The sequence below is a fragment of the Coregonus lavaretus genome, assembly GCF_964263955.1.
Source record: "Coregonus lavaretus genome assembly, chromosome: 1".
Lineage (NCBI taxonomy): Eukaryota > Metazoa > Chordata > Actinopteri > Salmoniformes > Salmonidae > Coregonus > Coregonus lavaretus.
In genome coordinates, this window is record NC_139988.1 from 58,380,896 (window position 1) to 58,404,979 (window position 24,084).

General features: G+C 42.3%; 1 protein-coding gene across 1 annotated transcript in view; it reads right to left on the bottom strand.

Annotated features, from left to right (window-relative positions):
* The window catches only part of LOC311129788 (A-type potassium channel modulatory protein KCNIP2), a gene marked incomplete at both ends in the record, with an annotated part of 266,529 nt that overhangs the window by 242,091 nt on the left and 354 nt on the right, over positions 1 to 24,084 (bottom strand). The window lies entirely within an intron of this gene.

Here is a 24,084-nt window from a genome sequence, read left to right on the forward strand (position 1 = left end):
TTTTCCCTCACAGTTTTCATCAAGGATCTCTCTGTACTTTGCTCCGTTCATCTTTCCCTAGATTTGTAAGTCGCTCTGGATAAGAGCGTCTGCTAAATGATGTAAATGTAAATGTAGATCCTGACTAGTCTCCCAGTCCCTGCCGCTGAAAATCATCCCCACAGCATGATGCTGCCACCACCATGCTTCACCGTAGGGATGGTGCCAGGTTACCTCCAGACATGGCGCTTGGCATTCAGGCCAAAGAGTTCAGTCTTGGTTTCATCAGACCAGAGAACATCTTGATTCTTATGGTCTGAGAGTCCTTTAGGTGCCCTTTGGCAAACTCCAAGCAGGCTGTCATGTGCCTTTTATGAGGAGTTGCTTCCGTCTGGCCACTCTACCATAAAGGCCTGATTGGTGGGGTGCTGCAGAGATGATTGTCCTTCTGGAAGGTTCTCCCATCTCCACAGAGGAACTCTGGAGTTCTGTCAGAATGACCATCGGGTTCTTGGTCACCTCCCTCACCAAAGCCCTTCTCCTCCGATTGCTCAGTTTGGCAGGGCGGCCAGCTCTAGGAAGAGTCTTGGTGGTTCCAAACTTCTTCCATTTAAGAATGATGGAGGCCACTATGTTCTTGGGGCCCTTCAATGCTGCAGACATTTTTTGGTCCCCTTCCCCAGATCTGTGCCTCGACACAATCCTGTCTTGGAGTTCTACGGACAATTCCTTCGACCTCATGGCTTGATTTTTGCAACTGTATAGACAGGTGTGTGCCTTTACAAATCATGTCAAATCAATTTAATTTACCACAGGTTGACTCCAATCAAGTTGTATAAACATCTCAAGGATGATCAATGGAAATAGGATGCACCTGAGCTCAGTTTCGAGTCTCATAGCAAAGGATCTGAATACTTATGTACATTTCAGTTTTTTATTTGTTATACATTTGCAAACATTTCTAAAAACCTGTTTTTGCTTCGTCATTATGGGGTATTGTGTGTAGATTGATGAGATTCTTTATTTGTTAAATCAATTTTAGAATAAGGCTGTAACGTTACAACATTTGGAAAAAGGGAAGGGGTCTGAATACTTTCCGAATGCACTGTAATAGCTTTTCTGTTTTTGTGGCATGCTGTCATCTATTACATGGCTACTACTATCATGTCAATAAAAAAAATTGTTTCTCAAGCATGTGGACATTTTATAATTAGTTGGAAAGTATTTGAATGAAGTTGACTAAAGACAAATATAACGGCACCACTCAATTTTGAATATTGGAAAAAGGACACAACACAATTTTGAGCATTCTTACTTGTTTTGTGTTTTGTTGTACTTGGCTATTCTTTGGCTTAGCAAGGAGGGCATTCACACAGATGTAACCGATGTCACATGAAGCAATCTGGATGCAATTTATGTTGCTTGCAACAAAGTTGCATCTGGGTTGCTCCGTGTGTCACCCCACAGACATTGCCTGCAACTAAGTTGCATTGCATCGCAAGAAATATAAATAAATCCTATTACAAGCAACTGACTGTATGCAATTTCCAATCAGTGTGTAGAAAAGTTTACATGACTAGTCATATTGTTCTCTTCGGAACTCTGACCCAGTTGTCACGTCAACACAGCTGTCAGTGCTGCTGCAAACCGCGACAAAAAGAGACATGCCAAATGTGAAATGTATAAAATATTCTAGACATTATGGCTACTTATGGTTTATGTACATGGTCTGGCAGAAAAATTAATGTAATTTTTGAAGTTAACCCAGCCTTTCTCTGTCCGGTTACAACTGTAATTGTCCATCATGAACTGCACTACCTAGCTAGGTAACATTAGCTAGCTTAGCGCTTTGCTCTCTTGGTTAGCTAACATTTTGGCTAGCTAGCTAAATTGTACTGCCAGCATTTTGTCTATAACAATGTTGTTATAATTACAAAACGGTTGGATAAAAGCAACATTTATGAAACCAAGATGTGTTGTATGACAGGATTGGATGTTGCATGCAATTTCAATTGTGTTTGAGTTGCTTCATGTATCAGAAATTGCGTCCAAATTGTTTCATGTGACACACACTACATGACATGGACAGCCTATCCACAAGAAAATTGACAACCCTATATAACCATACCACGATATAGCCAGTTTCACCCAAAAAAACGTTCCTGTCCACAAAGGCGTATTTATAATCTCTCGGAACTGTACTTACCAGACATAACGTGAAATGTGTCCCTCGCTATCAAATAAACATCTGAATCCATATTTTATCTGAACCGCAACATATTCCCGCTGTGTATACACAAGTTTTTGAGCCGTTTCCGCTCTACTTCCTGAACTCCTCCCGTCGATGCAATCCACTTCCGTTCTGCCGGGCTGGGTTTGTTTTGCTAGCTAGCTCCGTTGTGCCGACAAAGCACTGATATCGCAGTGACAAAGAGGATATAAAAATTACAATTACAACATGAAGAAAAGTGGTTCGGGAACGACGTGTGCGGTAGTTGGTTGCAAAAACTCGAGAAAGCACCTGAACGAGTGGTTAGATAGAGAGTGCTACGACCACAAACCAGCTACGAAGAGGCAATGTCCATGCGCTCCATTGTTTACATTTTTTCGCAAGCCTGATACCGACTCGGAATCAAGGACCTGGCTGAAGGCATTGAATCTAAAGAAACCACCCCTCAACATTTTTGTTTATTCCTATCACTTTGTTGACCAAAAACCTACCAAGGATAATCCTTTCCCAGAGTTGTGGTTGGGATACAATCGCCCTCCCCAGCCAAAGAGGCGTCAACTCACCCAGCGGACCACTGCCTCCCCCCAGATAAAGAAACGCAGACTTGAATCTGAGGGTAAGTTCAGCAACTTTAGCTATGAAGCTGACAATACTGTTAATTATGAAAAAGTTGTCATACATTAACATTGCTACCGGTATTTTGCTAAGGCAGTTGATTGTTTTGGAGATGGGACAAACAATGCCCACGATAGCTACATCATTAATTGTGTATGTGTGTGTGTGTGTGTGTGTGCCTGCCTGCGTTTGCCTTAGTCTACATCATAAATACAATGCAAGGTGGCAGGCTGTTGTGATGATGATTGTGTGTGTGCGTGTGAGTGCAATGTTGTAGTACACATTTTTCCATTGTGATGTTTGTAGTGAGAGGACTCTATGCCTGCATTAATTTTGCTCCATCCATGTTTTCTCTTCCCCTTTTTAGATGCTCCAGAAACCTGTCAGCCTGTCTGTGAGGCCGAGCCTGCTACACCAAAATTTCGAGATGCCCAGACCCAATGGGAGGATCCGTCACATATTGATCACATTTACTGTTCAACAACACAGTCTGTTAAAGTAGACAAGGCCACACAGTGCGAGGCAGAAATGGGTCCTACTGTGACCAGCACCACGGTCATTGATGATGCTAGGTCCCGGCTGTATACAGGAGTGCTTATGGTTCAATTCTTCACCCTGGTGACGGTGTTGTTGCCTTTCAGTAAGCCATCAATTACCCTTCCTGTTGTTGACCAAATACTTATGACGTTGATGAAACTAAAACTAAACCTAATATTAGGAGATATTGCTCACCGCTTCAATGTGTCTACATCCATGGCAAGCATTGTGATTAGTCACTGGATTGACGTGATGGGTGAACAGTTCAAAGTCCTGATCCCCTGGCTTCCAAGAGAGACCATTCGTGCCACCATGCCCTTGTCGTTTCAGAGGAACTACACTCGAACCACCTGCATCATTGACTGTGCCGAAAGTGCCATGCAGAGAGCCACAAACCACGACTCAAGGAGTGACACTTTCAGCCAGTATAAATCACGCAACACTGTGAAATATCTCGTCGCTTTGGCCCCTAATGGGCTAATCATGTTTATATCTGATGCCTATGCTGGCAGAAGCAGCGATAAGTTTATCACCATGGACAGTGGGTTCCTAGACTATCTGAGGGCTGGTGATGAGGTCATGGCGGTCCGTGGGTTCACCATTCGAGACTTGCTTGATGAGAGAAGGGTCAGTTTGAACATCCCTGCTTTCACCTACAGGCGCAATCAGTTGACCAATGAGGAGACGACACGCACCAGGCGAGTAGCCAATGTCCGCATACATGTGGAAAGAGCAATCCAGAGACTGAAGGTGTTTAAGATTTTATCCCAGACTGTTCCCATCAGCATGGCACCGAAACTGGACAACATCTTAACCATCTGTGCTAGCCTAGTTAACCTGAAGAGTCCACTGATCAGTGAGGTTTAGAATCTTGCCCTGTGTCCCTGTCTACCAACACCCAGCCATGTTGTTCATTAAATACAGATAAACACAACAAATACTGCGTGCATTGTATTTTTTTATATTATATATGAATATTTTCATAGTGATGTAATTGTGTGGGCTGCTTTTGTATTTTATTTTTTAATACCTGTTAAGATTAAACACGCAATCTTTCTTGTTGAAGCCATTTGTTTAGTTTCCTCAAAACAATTAATTAATCCAGTGTTATTTATGTACAGTATGAGCTTACTATGAATTATGAACTGTGTTAAAATAAATTGTAGCACTCTAAGGATTGAAATTACATCAAACTTTATTTTCACTCAAACAGTAGGCACACTGATATATTGCACAGCATAAAGAGATCATGTAAACAATGGACATCTGTTGGCTCCTGTGGGCATGACCTAAATAAGGCAGTTTATTTTGGTTTTAAAATGCTGAGATATTTACTGCAGAACTGTAACCTTCCCTCAACAAAATCATCAACAATTTTCGGGAGCATGTGGGCAAAGTAGAATGTGCGCAGCCTTATGATATGCCCCTGGACAAAGCCTTGGTCGTAGGGTACTTCGATTTCTAGGTGCTCAGTTTTGTTCCAGATCACCAACTTGGAGTGCTGAAGCCCTGTGCAGTGCATCCCAATTTGTACCTGCATGTAGTAGCCTTTTGGACCATTGCAGGCAATATGGTAATCTACCCTATCTCCGTTTGCCACAGTTGTGATTTCGCAGTTCTTTGTTGCCAAAAATTCTGCAAGTGACTTGTTTCCCATCACAGGTGATTTGATCTCCAACAGAATGTCGTTGTTTATCACTCCATCGGGAGATGCTGCAAGCCGTGTTCCCAAGCTAGCGTCGACATCGCTGTGTTTACACCGGCAGACGTTGTGCAAACAACTTCCGGCGGAAATGAAATGCATTTGTGTAGAGTTATGGCGCCAACCGGGATACAGCGCGTAAACTTGTGTATACAGTGGTAGATTTCGTGGTAGGAGCCCTCGCGTGAAGTGCGTGGTCGGCAGCCCGCTGTCTAACTCTGTCTAACTACGTGAGCTAGCTAGCGACTTTCTAATGTAAGCTAGCTAATAGCTTGAAAATACTTCCAGCAGTGACAACAAATTTCAGTCACGGTTGCATGGTAAAAATATTGCTTTGGGTGAGCAATGGCAGTCTGTTGATGTACTCGTCCCACACTTTGCTTACTTGATATCTTGCGAACTGGGTCAAAACTGCCGCTGTCCTGCTGTCTCAGCTGGCCAACTATGTTTACACTCGAGCACAGCCTATCCTTGTGTCCTCTGTCACAGCAAATTAATGAAATGTGTAGTTTGGATGAAAAAAAATATGACAAAAAGAAATGCTTTAAAAAATAACTATAATCAAAACATTATATAATTTTAGATATACTTGTCTGGCTGCATCAAAACTTGTTACAGCAATAGCACCGCCCTCGATTGCATGGCGCTACAGAGGGTGGTATGGACAGGCCAGTACATCACTGGGGCCAAGCTCCCTGCCACCCAGGAACTCTATATCTGGCGGTGTGAAAGGAAGGCCCAGAAAGTCATTAAAAACTCCAGCTACCCAAGCCATAGACTGTTCTCTCTGCTTCTGCATGGCAAGCGGTACTGGTTCATTAAGTCTGACACCAACAGGATCCTGAACAGCTTCTATCCCCAAGCCATAAGACTGCTAAATAGCTAACAAAATGGCTACACGGACTATCTGAGTTGACCCTTGTATTTTTGCACTCTCTCTATGCACACTCACAGGGCCCTACACACTCACACACACACAAACACAACAGACATGACTGAAACAGGAACCAATGTCATGATTTATGTGTACAGTGGATATATACAAATAAATGAGATATTTGAGGCTCTCACTAATTGATTGTACAATGTGTACACATATTATATTATGATTTCAGTTTGTGAGTGTGTGATATGGGGGTTAGATCACTGCTCCGACCCGCAAAATAAAGTTCTGAACTGGTTCGACTCCCCAAAAAAGTACTGGTTTATATCGTTCCTTTTTCGTTTCTTTTTAAACGTCTGAAGTCAATTTTTTTTTTACATTTAGTTCGACATTAAATTACTTCACCAATAATGCAATGCGGCTAGAGCAGCTTGCTATGGAGCGGTGAAGCTATAGCTCAGTGAGTTGTTTACATGCGTGATGGAAGAGCAAGTGCAGGGTGCAAGATGCAACTGAAATTTTGCGGGTGGGGAGAGGGTGGAGGAGGATGCTTGGCTTGAAGCGCTGGGCATCTTGTGATGACATGCATTATCTTAATTAGGCCCACAGAATCATACCTACAGAGGAGTGGCTTTTATGGAGGAACTTTGAATGTCTTTGAACTTCAGAGTTGGCTTAACGTTGGACCAGTGAAGCTGACAAGCTTGTCTGTGCAGAGCGGCAGCAGAATTAAAAACACCTCTTACCTTTTTGTAGTCAATAAATCCAATGTGAAATGTGATAACTATAGTATCCCTAACTAGCATTAAAAAAGTTAATCCATTCTTCTCTAATTAAAAATCTCTCCCTATATATTTTTGAATCACGCTTGTAACGTCAGTAGGCTACAGCTATGCTTCGGAGGGGGAGGGGCAGGTAGCCTACACGCACACACACTGGCAACGATTTTCAGCTGGCAGGCAGACACTGGAAGAAGTTTCTGATTGACAGAGGGAGGGCTTTGCATAGGCGCTTTGTTGCGTTTTTTGTGGGACTGGAAAAAAAAGCCCAGAACATAAAACAATGTTACTGACCAGTTCCTATGCTTTTAAAATAACAGTTCTGTTCCGGAACAGTATAAATCACTTTCATTCCCGGTTCTGATTCTGTTCCTTGAAAATTTTCATTACTTTCCTTGCTGTTGGAAAACCACATTAGTGTCCGACTTTCGATTGTTGCACATACACCTCCCCCGACTTCACTCCTTGACTTTTGTCTACAGTCGGCTGCTTTAGCCTTATCATTCAAACACCCAATATCTGCGGTCCTGCTCATGGCAACATCTTGCTGAGTCTACTTTAAAATGATAAAATCAGTCTCAATGTGACCCGCCACATTCAGAAGCTTGAAAACCCCATTAGAAAAAAAAGCTTGACAACCCCATTTTATTTTTGACCCCCAAAAAGCTAAAACTGAACATAATTCATGATGGTTTTTGTTATATTTTAGTTAGTTTTGGAGTCAAAGATAATAGTTTCACAATTGGTTTGTTTATTATTTTATTTCAGTTTATGTTTTCGTTGACTATAATAACCTTGGTCAAAACCCATACATTGTTGTGAAGTGGAGAACATGAGCTCTGACGTCATGTATAGCATGTTACTGTACAGCCACTGCGTTCCAATTTAGGCGCCTATCAATGACAAAATCTGCAATTTTCAACTCGTATATGGGATGACAGGGGCTGTAAGTGGAAAGGGCTACATGTGTTACGCCACTCCGCTGCGTATAATGTCCGTTTTTATAGTTTACTACGCTTGCTACTTGAGTCGTCTCTCTCCCTCTCTCCTTCCACACACCCAGCCCCACCTAGTCTCTCAAGGAGAGCAGTTTTTGTGCTCTACCACGAGTCACAACCACTTGCAGTCTGCATGGTCAATGCTGCAGATGCAACCAGATGTTGGTGACAATTCTTCTTTCCACTTCCACTTCTCTGTTTTTTAGGGGGTAGATCAGCTTTAATATTGCAGATAGATTGTAACTTCCTTCAATGTAATTGTCTGAATCACTTCCAATCCACTTCCACTTCTTAATATAAATCCACAAGCGCTCTAATTACACTATTAGTTTGTGTATCTTACTGTCTGCAAACAGCTAGTTTGTCTTTTCTTATCAAGTTGTGGCTAAAATATATCATGTTAGCCGCTAATACTAATCGCTAGTCAGCTAGCTAAATTTACTTAGAGCAAACGTAGCTAGCTAATACAGCCCGATACCAGTACTGGTGTAGGCCTAGATCAGCATTTTGTTTGTGCAATGGTATATACTAAATCAGAGAGAAATAGGCGAAGCATGAATATTTTAGCTACATCAAAGCTACATTAGGGAAGATAAAACGTTTAATATAACATCTAATTAGGGTCCACTGGGAAACACTGACCAACTTTGGTTCCTGCCCTGTCACAATAACCCCTCCTTGGCTTTTCATTTGTTTACATGTCAAAAAACACTGTATTCAACGCGCCCACTATATTCCAACGTTTGGTTGAAGTTCGATTGAACAGTATAAATGATTGAACAGTATAAAACAATCAGAATGGAGAAAGACCCATTAAAAACACTTAGAATGTACAGTGCCTTCAGAAAGTTCACACCCCTTGACGTTTTCCAGATTTTGGTTTTGAGTGCTCATGATCATCTTTAACCTAGTTTGTTCATACAGTGCCTTTTTTGTCACTGGCCTACAAACAATACCCCATAATATCTGAGTGGAATTATGTTTAAAAAAAATACAGAATGAAAAACTGAGTACCACTCTTCATATTTTCAAGCATGGTGGTGGCTGCATCATGTTATGGGTATGTTTGTCATCGGCAAGGACTAGGGAGTTTTTTTTTAGCATAAAAGGAAATGGAATAGAGCTAAAACATGGTTCCGTCTGCTTTCCAACACTGTATTCAAAGTGCCCACTATATTCACCTTTCAACAGGACAATAACCTAAAACACAAGGCCAAATATACACTGGAGTTGCTTACCAAGACGACATTAAATGTTCCTGAGTGGCCGAGTTACAGTTTTGACTTAAGTCGGCTTGAAAATCTATGGCAAGACTTGAAAATGGCTGTCTAGCAATGATCAACAACCAATTTGACAGCTTCAATAAAAAAAAATTACAATAATTTGCAAATATTATACAATCCAGGTGTGCAAAGCTCTTAGAGACTTACCCAGAAAGACTCACAGCTGTAATCACTGCCAAAGGTGATTCTACCATGTATTGACTCAGGGGTGTGAAACTTGTGTAAATAAGATATATTTCTGTATTTCATTTTCAATAGATTTGCTAAAACCTTTAAAAACATGTTTTCACTATCATTATGGGGTATTGTGTGTAGATGGGTGAGAAAAAAAAATCAATTTAATTTATTTTTAATTCAGGCTGTAACACAACAAAATGTGGAATAAGTCAAGGAGTATGAATACTTTCTGAAGGCACTGTGTGTGTTGCTACCCTAGGGTCATGCACTGCTCATAAAGCATATTCAGAGCTTTTGTTATTCGAAAACCTAAAACTCTGTCAGAAATGTGAAAAATATTGTGACATTATATTTTGGCCATGTCGCCCAGCCCTAGGGCTTTATAATGATTATGACATTTGGAGACATTTGGGGATTAAGTGGGTTAAAATCTTCCTAGAAGTGACACAGGGTTGGAGGAACATGTCAAAATTCAGAATTTTGGCACTTTAGCAAGCCTTTATTCAAAAATCTTATTTCTTGAATTCTCCATGTGGTATATATTAAAGGGGAATTCATTTATTATGACAGGCTTTTAAAATTCTATATTGGTCCACAATTTCTACTTAAAATATCAAAAGAACAACCCAGAAGGTGACACTGGACCAAAGTCTCTATGACAGTTATTGCTGTACGGTAGGACCTTATCTACTATGTGGGACACTCCTGTCTTGTTATCAGAGATAGAGAGAGAGTATTGTTAATAAGGCTGTCCCAGACAAAAAATAATGTATTTTCCCATATATAGACACACCCTATATTTTTGAATAAAATCAACTATATGCACTGAGCTTGTCTGATCCTTTAACCTTTTCTCACGTACCAACAAACGGTGCGATCATTCTACAGTGGTCCCTGCAACGTACGCTCAAACTGGTGTGATTAGAACGCTTATTTAGAACGTCCAGTTTCGATTGACGCAACAGTCAGCATTTGAGCTAGCCACACTGTTTTTTCACAGAAAAATGTTGCACAAACACAGTCCTTACAAAGTTATGTCCTGAATGTGACCAGTTTATTTTTGGGATGCAATGTTCAGACATTCACAGAAGTAGCGACAACATACACAATCATCCAAACCGGAAAATGTAGGCTACATTCGTTCTGACGCTGAGGAAAGATTGACGTAACACAAGAGGTCATATTCAGATAACTCTCGGCTGTCAGAAACCACAATATGAATGAGCTAATAGCAATTACTATTTATAATTCATCACATCACGGGTGAGCTCACCATTGATCGAAATAATTGAGTAAAACACTTTCTAGAAATCAAAAGTAATCCGACGATGGGTAGTTTCTGCGCGCCGCCATTATTATTTTTTGCGTCAACCAAAGATAATACGAGGAGACAAGATGAGTTTGGTCTGTTTGCAGTATGCATGTTCAAGGGGGTGTGTCGTCTATGATCATTAACTTCCCTTCATTCACTTCTGGAAGTTTACCCTTCACCTCATTATAACATCTTTGGTCTGACAGACGTTTACGTGGCACCCAGAATGCATTGTATAATGTCAACAAACATGGCGCCACACATAGCTGGCAAATAGCTTAACATTAGCTCATTATAAATCAGTAGAACCTTCAAAAAAGTATTTTACACACATCATAGGTGTCCATTACAATCTATGCAATAATCAGAATGCATTATTTGTCACCAGTACTTGAAAACATGTGAATAAAACTGTAAATACATTATGCTACAACATGATATACAGAAAATAAGGCACTTACTTTGATAGGAACGCACACTTGTCCAAAGTTATTATTTGTAAGGAAAACAACAAGGAAGGCAATGCGAGCGCCAGCCAGAAAATGTTCCAATTCGTGCAAGACTGCGCAAATGTCTGCATACTTGATCTGTTGAAACATTGGTGAAGACATGCTTGGGCTCTCCTCGAAGAGAGAAGGTTGTCCGACTCAGTAAAGCCTCAAACATATAATGTCCGCAACACTGAAATGACACCTCAATTCAAACTGTTGTTAGAAAAGATAACTTCTTAGAAAATAATTTGAAATTGACAAGTTGAAAATGCTACATCTACAGTGCCTTGCAAAAGTATTCATCCCCCTTGGGTTTTTTCCTAATTTGTTTCATTACAACCTGTAATTTAAATGGATTTTTATTTGGATTTCATGTAATGGACATACACAAAATAGTCCAAATTGTTGAAGTGAAATGAAAAAAATAACTTGTATCATAAAATTAAAACAAATAAATAACGGAAAAGTGGTGCATGCATATGTATTCACCCCCTTTGCTATGAAGCCCCTAAATAAGATCTGGTGCAACCAATTACCTTCAGAAGTCACATAATTAGTTAAATAAAGTCCACCTGTGTGCAAACTAAGTGTCACATGATCTCAGTATATATATACACACCTGTTCTGAAAGGCCCCAGAGTCTGCAACACCACTAAGCAAGGGGCAACACCAAGCAAGCGGAACCATGAAGACCAAGGAGCTCTCAAAACAGGTCAGGGACAAAGTTGTGGAGAAGTACAGATCAAGGTTGGGTTATAAAAACATTTCCGAAACTTTGAACATCCCACGGAGCACCATTAAATCCATTATTAAAAAATGGAAAGAATATGGCACCACAACAAACCTGCCAAGAGAGGGCCGCCCACCAAAACTCACTGACCAGGCAAGGAAGGCATTAATCAGAGAGGCAACAAAGAGACCAAAGATAACCCTGAAGGAGCTGCAAAGCTCCACAGCGGAGATTGGAGTATCTGTCCATAGGACCACTTTAAGCCGTACACTCCACAGAGCTTGGTTTTATGGAAGAGTGGCCAGAAAAAAAGCCATTGCTTAAAGAAAGAAAATAAGCAAACACGTTTGGAGTTCGCCAAAAGGCATGTGGGAGACTCCCCAAACATATGGAAGAAGGTACTCTGGTCAGATGAGACTAATATTGAGCTTTTTGGCCATCAAGGAAAACGCTATGTCTGGCGCAAACCCAACACCTCTCATCACCCCGAGAACACCATGTTTTTCATCGGCAGGGACTGGGAAACTGGTCAGTATTGAAAGAATGATGGATGGCGCTAAATACAGGGAAATTCTTGAGGGAAACCTGTTTCAGTCTTCCAGTGATTTGAGACTGGGACGGATTCACCTTCCAGCAGGACAATGACCCTAAGCATACTGCTAAAGCAACACTTCAGTGGTTTAAGGGGAAACATTTAAATGTCTTGGAATGGCCTAGTCAAAGCCCAAAGCTCAATCCAATTGAGAATCTGTGGCATGACTTAAAGATTGCTGTACACCAGCGGAACCCATCCAACTTGAAGGAGCTGGAGCAGTTTTGCCTTGAAGACTGGGCAAAAATCCCAGTGGCTAGATCTGCCAAGCTTATAGCCCAAGAGACTTGCATCTGTAATTGCTGCAAAAGGTGGCTCTATAAAGTATTGACTTTGCTAGCGGGTAGCTACTGGTAACTATTAGCAACTGTGGATAGTTGTTTCCAATGTTATTTCACGCTTAAGAGTACCTGTAATTATGCCAGCTAGCTACCTACCATTCAGCAGTTTTTCTAACCTCATTATCTGAAGCATTAATGTTAGGTAGTTAGTAGCTACTGTACTCGAAATGTAGCTAGCTTGTTGCTACCTGGATAGCTAACTAAACAATAGCTGGAATGACCTAACTTTAATATTTGGAGACGCTTTCTCTCCGTTGGGACAGACGCGAACTGGCTGAATCGATTTAGTGGCTAGCTTTGCACTTAACTGGCTAACAGTAGCTACTAAGGGTAAGTTATAACCTACATTTATTTGTGTTTTGTTTTTCCTCATTTTACATACTGGTAACCAGAGTCATTCAAGGGAATTCGGGACATGGGTGACTAGTTAACGTTAGCTTGGCTCTCTCTGTGTGTTCGTGCCGTGGGAGGAGGGGTTGGTTCATTGGCAGAGAGCAATGGCTAGCTAGTATGCTAACTATTCTAGCTAACTAACTGGCTGAATAAGTTGACGACGTACTCACTCAAACTGTCAAAACTAACCCAACACTTTACACAACGTTAGACACGGACACGAATGATCTGCTTGGCGTATTATCACACTGGTGGTTTGTTGTAACCGAGTATTGGTGCTAAACCGTGTTATTGGAGGCTGGCATGCTAGTTGGCTATGGCGTTATAGGATTCGGTGCCCTGGACGGTTTTCACGGAAGAATACTGTACCAAGTTAGCTAGCTGAATAAACTAAGTTAGTCTATTCCTAGAAAACATTGAACCGCTGTAGTTTACAACAATTATAATTTCTAAAGTGGAAGTTGGGAGAGTTATATTTGAGTGTTTCAGTGAAACGTAAGTGAGGGAGGCCCCGCTCTCTCGCTTTCCCAGATGTTTAGTTCATTTCATTCCGATCTCCTTTGCATTATTGTAGCCTTTTTCTGTAGCCTGTCAACTATGTGTCTGTCTATCCCTGTTCTCTCCTCTCTGCACAGGCCATACAAACGCTTCACACCACGTGGCTGTTGCCACTCTAATCTGGTGGTCCCTGCGCGCACGACCCGCATGGAGTTCCAGGTCTCTGGGAGCCTCTGGAACTGCCGTTCTGCGGCCAACAAGGCAGAGTTTATCTCAGCCTATGCTACCCTCCAATCCCTTGACTTCTTGGCACTGACGGAAACATGGATTACCACAGAAAACACTGCTACTCCTACTGCTCTTTCCTCGTCTAACCATGTGTTCTCGCATACCCCGAGAGCATCTGGTCAGCGGGGTGGTGGCACAGGAATCCTTATCTCTCCCAAGTGGACATTCTGTATTTTCCCCCTGACCCATCTGTCTATCTCCTCATTTGAATTCCATGCTGTCACAGTCACTAACCCATTCAAGCTTAACATCCTTGTCATTTATCGCCCTACAGCTCATTCCCTCATCAATGAGCTTGACGCCTTGATAAGTTCCTTTCCTGAGGATGGCTCAACCCTTACAGTTCTGGGTGACTTGAACCTCCCTACATCTGCCTTTGACTCATTTCTCTCTGCCTCCTTCTTTCCACACCTCTTTTGACCTCACCCTCTCACCGTCCCCCCCCTACTCACAAGGCAGGCAATACGCTTGACCTCATCTTTACTAGATGCTGTTCTTCTATTAATCTCACTGCAACTCCCCTCCATGTCTCCGACCACTACTTTGTATCCTTTTCTCTCTCGCTCTCCTCCAACACTACTCACTCTGCCCCTACTCAGATGGTAATGTGTCGTCGCAACCTTCGCTCTCTCCCGCTACTCTCTCCTCTTCCATCCTATCATTTCTTCCCTCTGCTAAATCCTTCTCCCTCCAATCTCCTGATTCTGCCTCCTCAACCCTCCTCTCCTCCCTTTCTGCATATTTTGACTCTTTATGTCCCCTATCCTCCCGGCCGGCTCGGTCCTCCCCTCCTGCTCCGTGGCTTGACGACTCATTGCGTGCTCAGAGAAGAGGACTCCGGGCAGCCGAGCGGAAATGGAGGAAAACTAGACTCCCTGCGAACCTGTCATCTTTTCACTCCCTCCTCTCTACATTCTCTTCCTCTGTTTCCGCTGCCAAAACCACTTTCTACCACTAAATTTCAAGCCTCTGCCTCTAACCCTAGGAAGCTCTTTGCCACCTTCTCCTGCCTGCTGAATCCTCCTCCTCCCCCTCCTCCCTCCCCCTCTCTGTGGATGACTTCGTCAACCATTTTGAAAAGAAGGTTCTCCCCTCTCTCTCCAGATGAAATCTTGCAACTTGTGACGGCCGGCCGCCCAACAACCTGCCCGCTTGACCCTATCCCCTCCTCTCTTCTCCAGACCATTTCCGGAGACCTTCTCCCTTACCTCACCTCGCTCATCATCCCCGGGACCACCCATACGTAAAAATGTATGCACACATGACTGTAAGTCGCTTTGGATAAAAGCATCTGCTAAATGGCATATTATTATTGTTATTATTATACTCAGCCCCAGCCACACGGCAATATCTGCCTATGCCTCTAACTCAAAGGGCAAACAATTCACACAATGAAATATAAGAAAATGGCATTTAGCTCAATAGACCACTGCTGAGGGACTGCCACACACACACACACACACACACACAAATAAATAAAGTGTGAGGAAGGAGATTAAGAGAATTGAGAGACTAACAGTCTGTGTGTGTGCGTGTGTGTGTGTGTGTTGGTGGGTTGAAGGATCAAGTCCAGCTATCAAATTAATTGGATATTCGTGTCTGGCAGAGAAAGCAGACTGCCCACCATCCACTGTAGTCAGCAACATCCTACTTATACTCTCACACACAACTAATGTGCTTAAAGAACACCCTTAACTTGCACACACCCACTCACTCACTCAAACAAACAGATAACTCATACAGAGATACATACTGCATTACTAACAAGTTCCACACACACTGTCTTTTTCCCCAAACCCCTTTCTTTCTCACATAAAAAATTATGTACGTGTAACCGGTGTGAAATGGCTAGCTAGTTAGCGGTGCGTGCTAGTAGCATTTCCCGCGGCTTTTGTGGAGCGACGGGTAACGGTGCTTCGAGGGTGACTGTTGTCGATGTGTGCAGAGGGTCCCTGGTTCAAGCCCAGGTCAGGGCGAGGAGAGGGACGGAAGCAACATTGTGACATTGATGCTGTTGACCCGGATCACTGGTTGCTGCGGAAAAGGAAGAGGTCAAAAGGGGGGTGAGCGTAACCGGTGTGAAATGGCTAGCTAGTTAGCGGTGCGTGCTAGTAGCATTTCAATCGGTGACGTCACTCGCTCTGAGACATTGAAGTAGTTGTTTCCCTTGCTCTGCAAGGGCCGCGGCATTTGTGGAGCGACGGGTAACGGTGCTTCGAGGGAGACTGTTGTCGATGTGTGCAGAGGGTCCCTGGTTCAAGCCCAGGTAGGGGCGAGGAGAGGGACGGAAGCAAGACTGTGACATACGCACTTTCCCTAAAACAATGCATTAACACATACTATACAAAAACACACTACCACCTTGCACCTTTTTAGTCTTTCCACAAGGCATGTCTCTTTGTTAGCCTTTAGGGTGTGATAGGCCTATGTGTTATAGGCACAGGGAGTGTGTAAAGGGCTGGAAAAGCATTACAACAGGAGAGTGTGAGTTTTGGTTTAAGCTCTAATCCACCATGGAGAGGAAAAAGGAGAGGGCCATGGGGGGGGGGGGGGGCTCTCTATAACAACAAGGTCAATAAATCATGGGAAAGTCACATTCTGGGTGTTATCTGGTCAGTTTACCTAAGGGATAATCAACGAGGGGCTATGCATTCTATGGAAAATAATGAATGGCGTGGAAGGTGTGTTCCACGACGTGCTAGCGAAGAGGAACTGCCCTTCCACGGAGTTGCATTATTTTCCAGAGAACGCATAGAGCCCGAGTTGATTATCCCTTTTATACCATGGCTATAATTTAACACATTTGCCACTAGAAATGTGTTTAATTGCCAGTAGACATGTGTTCAACAAGTAGTAGCTAGCAAGTTTACCAGATAGATACAGTAGTTGCCGTGGTAACCAAACAAACAGACTTGCTAGTTTAGCTAACCAAACCATCAGTCCTAGCTTGCTATTATGAAATCGAATTCAACAATACCAATACTGTTTTCAATTCAACTTTTGCTTTCAAAAGCAGCTCAAACAAAACATGGAAAAAATAACTATAGCCATTAAATTCTACTGTGTTTAAATGTACTGTGCGTTATAGGGAAATAATGCACTCTCTAGAATACCCTTCAAGCCAATCAGAAATTAGTATTCAACAATGCCATGGTATAAAGTCAAATAAATATGTATGTTTTACAATTTCCTTCTACAACCAGTGTTCAACCAGACCATGATGTTCTAAAAGATGTCATAATGGCACCTTGTACCAAATATTGGCTGCCAGGTAGACTGTTGACATGGCATAGCAAAGCAGTGATGACTGTGTTTGCGTGCTTGCGTTCATGTGTGCGTGTGTGGTAGTGTTCCCCATTGTGTTTAAGAGCACTAGCTGAGAGATGAGAGGTAATTATAGAAATGTTATACGGTAATTCTGCTCTTCCGCCTCAGATACAACACTTGAGAGATCATATCACAAACACACACAAAAACAAACACGCACACACACAGACTACGCGCACACATTAAGAGAAGGATTCTCCATTCCTTTTCTTCCCAAAAATTCACTCTCTTATTTTTTTTAGTTCTTTTTTCGACTGCACTTCCTGATTTGGCCTTGTTTTTCATCAATGCTCATTAAGAAATGCTAGTGGCCATGACTGAAGGCAAACAACAGTTGTCTTGGGGGTGTGGTTTGAAGTGGGTGTGTCTTTGCCATTCAATCACAACAAACAAGTCCAGTAGTGAGTACAGCAAGGTAAGCTAAGCTATCTTTGCTACGGAGAGAACAAAGTTTTGAAGTTGAGGACTTCTCCCCTCTTGACTGGCCATCCTATCTAGCTGATATTTCTCTGTCAAATCAGTTATGACAAGATGGCAACAGCCAGTGTCTGGAATGTGTTTCATAAGACCTTGCTACAAAAGTACCTTGCAACTTAGTTTCAACATTTCATCACGTCATGTAAATACATGTTACCGTGGAAATGGTATCATCTGCGAGTTGAATGGCCGGTTTTGAGTCAGCTCAGCTGTCCTACACCACAATATTCTATCTGTCTAGTTGTCTCATCTCGTCTCACCTTATGTTCGCTGTTAGATCTTTCCCATGAGACAAATCCCAGAACTGCTAATATCCCTACAACAGGTGTAGGCTACATTGGCCAGCTTGAGTGTAGATAGGTTTATGAACAACAATTCGATGAGTGTGTTGTGTTACAAAGACAAAACATTTTATGCTGTAAATATCACATTGATGTGCTTATAAAGACAGCATGCAAACACTTACCTAGCAAATAAAAATAAGTTGTGTGTAGAGTGCAACGTCAGCTGCCAGAGCCATAGCTATATTTGTAGTAGACAAGTACCATCCTTCATTTATTTTTGCCCTAGAAAATACACGTAAAACTTTTATGAGAACAGGCATGTTGTTTTGGGTTAGCAGACGAAGTCCCCGAATGCTAGCTAGCTAGCTACCTAACTTGCAAATCCGGGTTAGTTATCATATCTTTGTCCGAGTTTAAATGAGTTAGCTAGCATTAGCTAGCATGTTCGAGTTGAAACATTATTGAAAGCTAGCTGGCTACATCCTATGATCAGCTAGCAGGCTAGTATCCAAGTGCCTGCCCTGTATTGACCGTAAATGGAAATGGGCTACAGTTAGCTTTTGTTAGCAAGGTAGCTAGCTAACGTGAGCTATGCACATCTTCCTCCAGGGCCGGTCCTGGCCATTGTGCCGCCCTAGGCAAGACAAAAAAATTGCCCCCCCTACTAGAATAGTCCCAGTAAGCAAAACAATCTAAAATATGTATTTTTCCAGACGTTGAAGTTAGGTTCACTCTAGGTTCTGAATGAAAGGTGAAAAGATGTCTTGTCCAAACGTTGAAAACAGGTCCATTTTCAGTTCTGAATGACAGTTGACAAGGTACAGTGGGGAAAAAAAGTATTTAGTCAGCCACCAATTGTGCAAGTTCTCCCACTTAAAAAGATGAGAGAGGCCTGTAATTTTCATCATAGGTACACGTCAACTATGACAGACAAAATGAGGAAAAAAAATCCAGAAAATCACATTGTAGGATTTTTAATGAATTTATTTGCAAAATATGGTGGAAAATAAGTATTTGGTCAATAACAAAAGTTTCTCAATACTTTGTTATATACCCTTTGTTGGTAATGACACAGGTCAAACGTTTTCTGTAAGTCTTCACAAGGTTTTCACGCATTGTTGCTGGTATTTTGGCCCATTCCTCCATGCAGATCTCCTCTAGAGCAGTGATGTTTTGGGGCTGTCGCTGGGCAACACAGACTTTCAACTCCCTCCAAAGATTTTCTATGGGGTTGAGATCTGGAGACTGGCTAGGCCACTCCAGGACCTTGAAATGCTTCTTACGAAGCCACTCCTTCGTTGCCCGGGCGGTGTGTTTGGGATCATTGTCATGCTGAAAGACCCAGCCACATTTAATCTTCAATGCCCTTGCTGATGGAAGGAGGTTTTCACTCAAAATCTCATGATACATGGTCCCATTCATTCTTTCCTTTACACGGATCAGTCGTCCTGGTCCCTTTGCAGAAAAACAGCCCCAAAGCATGATGTTTCCACCACCATGCTTCACAGTAGGTATGGTGTTCTTTGGATGCAACTCAGCATTCTTTGTCCTCCAAACACGACGAGTTGAGTTTTTACCAAAACATTTCTATTTTGGTTTCATCTGACCATATGACATTCTCCCAATCCTCTTCTGGATCATCCAAATGCACTCTAGCAAACTTCAGACGGGCCTGGACATGTACTGGCTTAAGCAGGGGGACACGTCTGGCACTGCAGGATTTGAGTCCCTGGCGGCGTAGTGTGTTACTGATGGTAGGCTTTGTTACTTTGGTCCCAGCTCTCTGCAGGTCATTCACTAGGTCCCCCCGTGTGGTTCTGGGATTTTTGCTCACCGTTCTTGTGATCATTTTGACCCCACAGGGTGAGATCTTGCGTGGAGCCCCAGATCGAGGGAGATTATCAGTGGTCTTGTATGTCTTCCATTTCCTAATAATTGCTCCCACAGTTGATTTCTTCAAACCAAGCTGCTTACCTATTGCAGATTCAGTCTTCCCAGCCTGGTGCAGGTCTACAATTTTGTTTCTGGTCTCCTTTGACAGCTCTTTGGTCTTGGCCATAGTGGAGTTTGGAGTGTGACTGTTTGAGGTTGTGGACAGGTGTCTTTTATACTGTTAACAAGTTCAAACAGGTGCCATTAATACAGGTAACGAGTGGAGGACAGAGGAGCCTCTTAAAGAAGAAGTTACAGGTCTGTGAGAGCCAGAAATCTTGCTTCTTTGTAGGTGACCAAATACTTATTTTCCACCATAATTTGCAAATAAATTCATTAAAAATCCTACAATGTGATTTTCTGGATTTTTTTTCCTCAATTTGTCTGTCATAGTTGACGTGTACCTATGATGAAAATTACAGGCCTCTCTCATCTTTTTAAGTGGGAGAACTTGCACAATTGGTGGCTGACTAAAAACTTTTTTTCCCCACTGTATTTTTTGGACGTTGAAAATACGTATTTCCCAGACGTTGAAATCGGGTTCATTTTTGGTTCTGGGTGAAAGTTGAAAAGACGTAATTTATAAATGTTAATGTTTGGGCCAAATTAAGGCTGGTCCAAACTGGACAAAATCTGAACAAAACATAGACGTCTATGATTGGTTCAGATTTGGTCCGGACTGGACCAAAAACCAACGTCTGTGGACGTGGAAATCATGACCGGTCCGGATTGCACCAAAAATAGATGTCCAGACAAGACCAAAAAAATATGTCCAAAAGACATCAGAGTCAGTCCATGATTACTGAGGTATAGCCTACAGTGTCGCCTGAAATAGAATTGTAGAAATGCCCATGGTAGGTCTACCATTTGTAAAATACCCAAAAAAGACTGCCGGTCCGGACATGACCAAAAAAAGACGTCCAAAAGACGTCCGCCCGTGCTTTCTCGGATGTAGCCTACCATGTCGGCCAGCAATGGAATTTTATGAATGCCCACCGTTCGTAAAAAAAATATTTCAAAAATAAAATAAAAAAGGCTGTTGCATTGGCTTTATTAGTCCTGATTCCTGCGACTAATCAATTTGGCTATTTAAGCTCTGAATATCAGCTACCCAACTTTATCAGGAGTAGTTATCCTGAGCCTATTTGCAATGTGTTCACACAGCGGGAAATGCAGAAGTATTTAATTTTTCGCTATGATCAGCTCGTAAAAAATGTAAGGATACAAACTTGAAACCACTGATCATGACAAATCAGCCCACGGGATGAAACTCCTGGACAGCAGCTGTGAGAAGCCTGATTGTCCATTCCATATTGTCCATTTTACTTTGGCCGGTCCTGATTTTAGGATATGTTGTTTGTTAACATGTCAGCGCATTTTTTATTTGATTGGGCGTCATTTAGGTTAGGCTATTTGATCTGAGAAAACTGATGTTAAATGTTTCTGTCTCATTAAATTGCCATACATTTTATCTCCAGCCTGTAGGCTATAGAAAAGGCCACATAGGCTACTCTTTCTGCCATATGCTATTTCTGCTACATGATTTTTTTAACGGAATGTTGGTGGAGCGCTGCACAAATGCGTTTCTCCAAAAGCACCCTGGAGAGGCGCGCTTGGAATGGACAAGATAAATATTTGGCGTCCCTGCCTTTGACAAAGTGGGCATTGCTTATCACAGGACGGCATCAGCGCTCACCTAAAAAGCCCATATGCCACTGGTTGAGAGACATTGTCATTGTTTTTGGGCAGAATTACATATGACTATTTAATTATAGTGTCAAAATGGACTACAAAGTGTAATGTTTCTGGCTCATATCGATGCCACATAGGCCGTTTAAAACCAGAGAAATTGGTTGTAAGGGGCAGTTGACCGTTAAAGGCAAATAATACACGCACACACAGCAGTCCTGTCGAATCCTATCTAGTGTGTTTGTTTCTTTAATAGACCCAGGGATGGAGACCAGTAGCTAATCTGCATCTATTGCTTCGCCACAGAGCGCTGATCTACATAAAACACGTCTCAACACATCATTTACATTACATTTACATTTACGTCATTTAGCAGACGCTCTTATCCAGAGCGACTTACATGAGCAAGTAGGGTTAAGTGCCTTGCTCAAGGGCACATCGACAGATTTTTCACCTAGTCGGCTCGGGGATAAGAACCAGCGACCTTTCGGTTACTGGCACAATGCTCTTAACCACTAAGCTACCTGCCATATACCATTAAAACACACCATATTACTGTCTACCAGCGCTCTCCTTATAGGCTTTAGCTCAGCAGGCTAGCACAGTCGTGTGGCATGCGGAGGACCCAGGTTCTATTTTTCAGTTCCTAATTCCTAAAAGCCCATCTAGGGACTGGTGTTAAAAATGTGGGTAGACCCTGTGGTGCAGTGCATCATGATAGGCCTAGTTGTGTTGTCAATTTATCAATGTACTGTATATGCAATATGTCAATGTAGATGTCACATGTTTAATATATCACATCATGTTCACAATACAGCGCAGTCAACAATAATAGCTGTCATGCACAGAGGGAAAATCATAATAACCATGCAAAGAGCTTGGCTGGAAGAATGAAAGCTCACACTCTACAAAGATAAATTAGCCATACACACAGCTTTCTAAAACCCATTAAACAATGTCAGGATGGAAATTGCTCCCCTGCACTCATTCACTTATTCACACCTTCACCTTAGAAAGTAACCTGACTTCCCTTCACACGAACAAGGGCAAGGGACCAAGAGAACTTTACAAAAACCTGGTCTGTGAGCAAGACAGAGGAGAGAGAAGAGAAAGGAGAGGTAAAGCAGCAATGTTATGGCTAGTTCAAGAGAGTACAAGAGGAATACCCGTCATAATCTTGCGGCTGACAGAACACATTTAGAGAGCGCAGGCCTTTGTCAGGTTATTGCAGGAAGGAAAGCATCAACTACTCAAAAACATCTCTAAACTCTTGTTTTAGAGATTACTTTTTGTCTTACTTTTTGTATCGTTCTTTTTTTACTTACTGTTTAACTTTAAACCCCTCTTTTTGTCCAATGGAATGACCTGGTTTACAGTAAGAGAGACAGCACGCAGAGGCTCCACAATAATCCCTCTAGTTGATTCTGGAGCCTGACTTTCAGCTGTTCATACAGAACCGAGGGACAGACTGATTCCAAATTATCTTTCCGGGAAGGACTTTCCCATGTGCAGCTTCACAAAGTTCAACCTCCAAAGCAAGACAAAGCTAACAGACTAGACTGTTGTTGATCCTCGAACATGCACACACACGCTGGCACGTATGCACATGCATGCACTCTCACTCACACACACACCCCTCAGAGCAAGGTGCATAGAATAAGACTTACTAATTGTAAGAACAATTAATTATATGTGAGCCCGCACACACAGACAGACCTCCTGGCCAGGACTCAGGAATGGAATCCTATCTTAATTTGGGATGCATTACATCCGCTACAAATTGTTGTGTAGCTGCTAATGCAGCAGCAGTAGTGATGTTAGATTCGATTGTCCCAGACAGCCCCCAGGCAGACAGAGAGGAGTGTGTGTGTTTGTGTTTGTGTGTGCACGTGTGCGTGCGTGCGTGTGTGTCAGGCAGCCAGTGCAAGGCTTGCCTCTTGTAGAGTAACAATGTGTTTGGTCACAATACTATCGTTTTAATCCGTCAACTGGCACTAAACAGACAAATGGTGTTTCATGGTACACTGCCAAACGTCACATAAACAGCATCTAATAACATGTCTTAATAACATCTAGTAACTACACTGACCTAATGGAACTAAGGAAAAGACAGTGTTTGGAAAGGTCGCTATGCACACACATAGGCATGTGCGCGCGTGCGCATTCACATACAGCCCATTAATTACGGACCAATAATATTATTGTCTGCAGTTCCTCTGCTGTGCTCGTTTATATAAATCAAGGCCAGCACCAATGTCTCCAATCCAGATGTGCTTTGGGCATCAACATGACAGCCAATGGACTCCCGTAGAAAAGCCAAGTCAGCAAAACTGTGCGCCTCGCACACATTCCATCGTCATGCAATCACAGCTGGCTGTGCAGAGGAAGGCTCTTTTTTTTGTGAGCACAGAGGAAGGCATATATCAACGTTCATGGACCTTTTCAAGGTCCGAAATCGAAATCTATTTCTAGTGATCAGGCTGCACACGTCACACATCAACATGCACGCAAATACTAACAACAATAAAAGATGCAATATGACATATA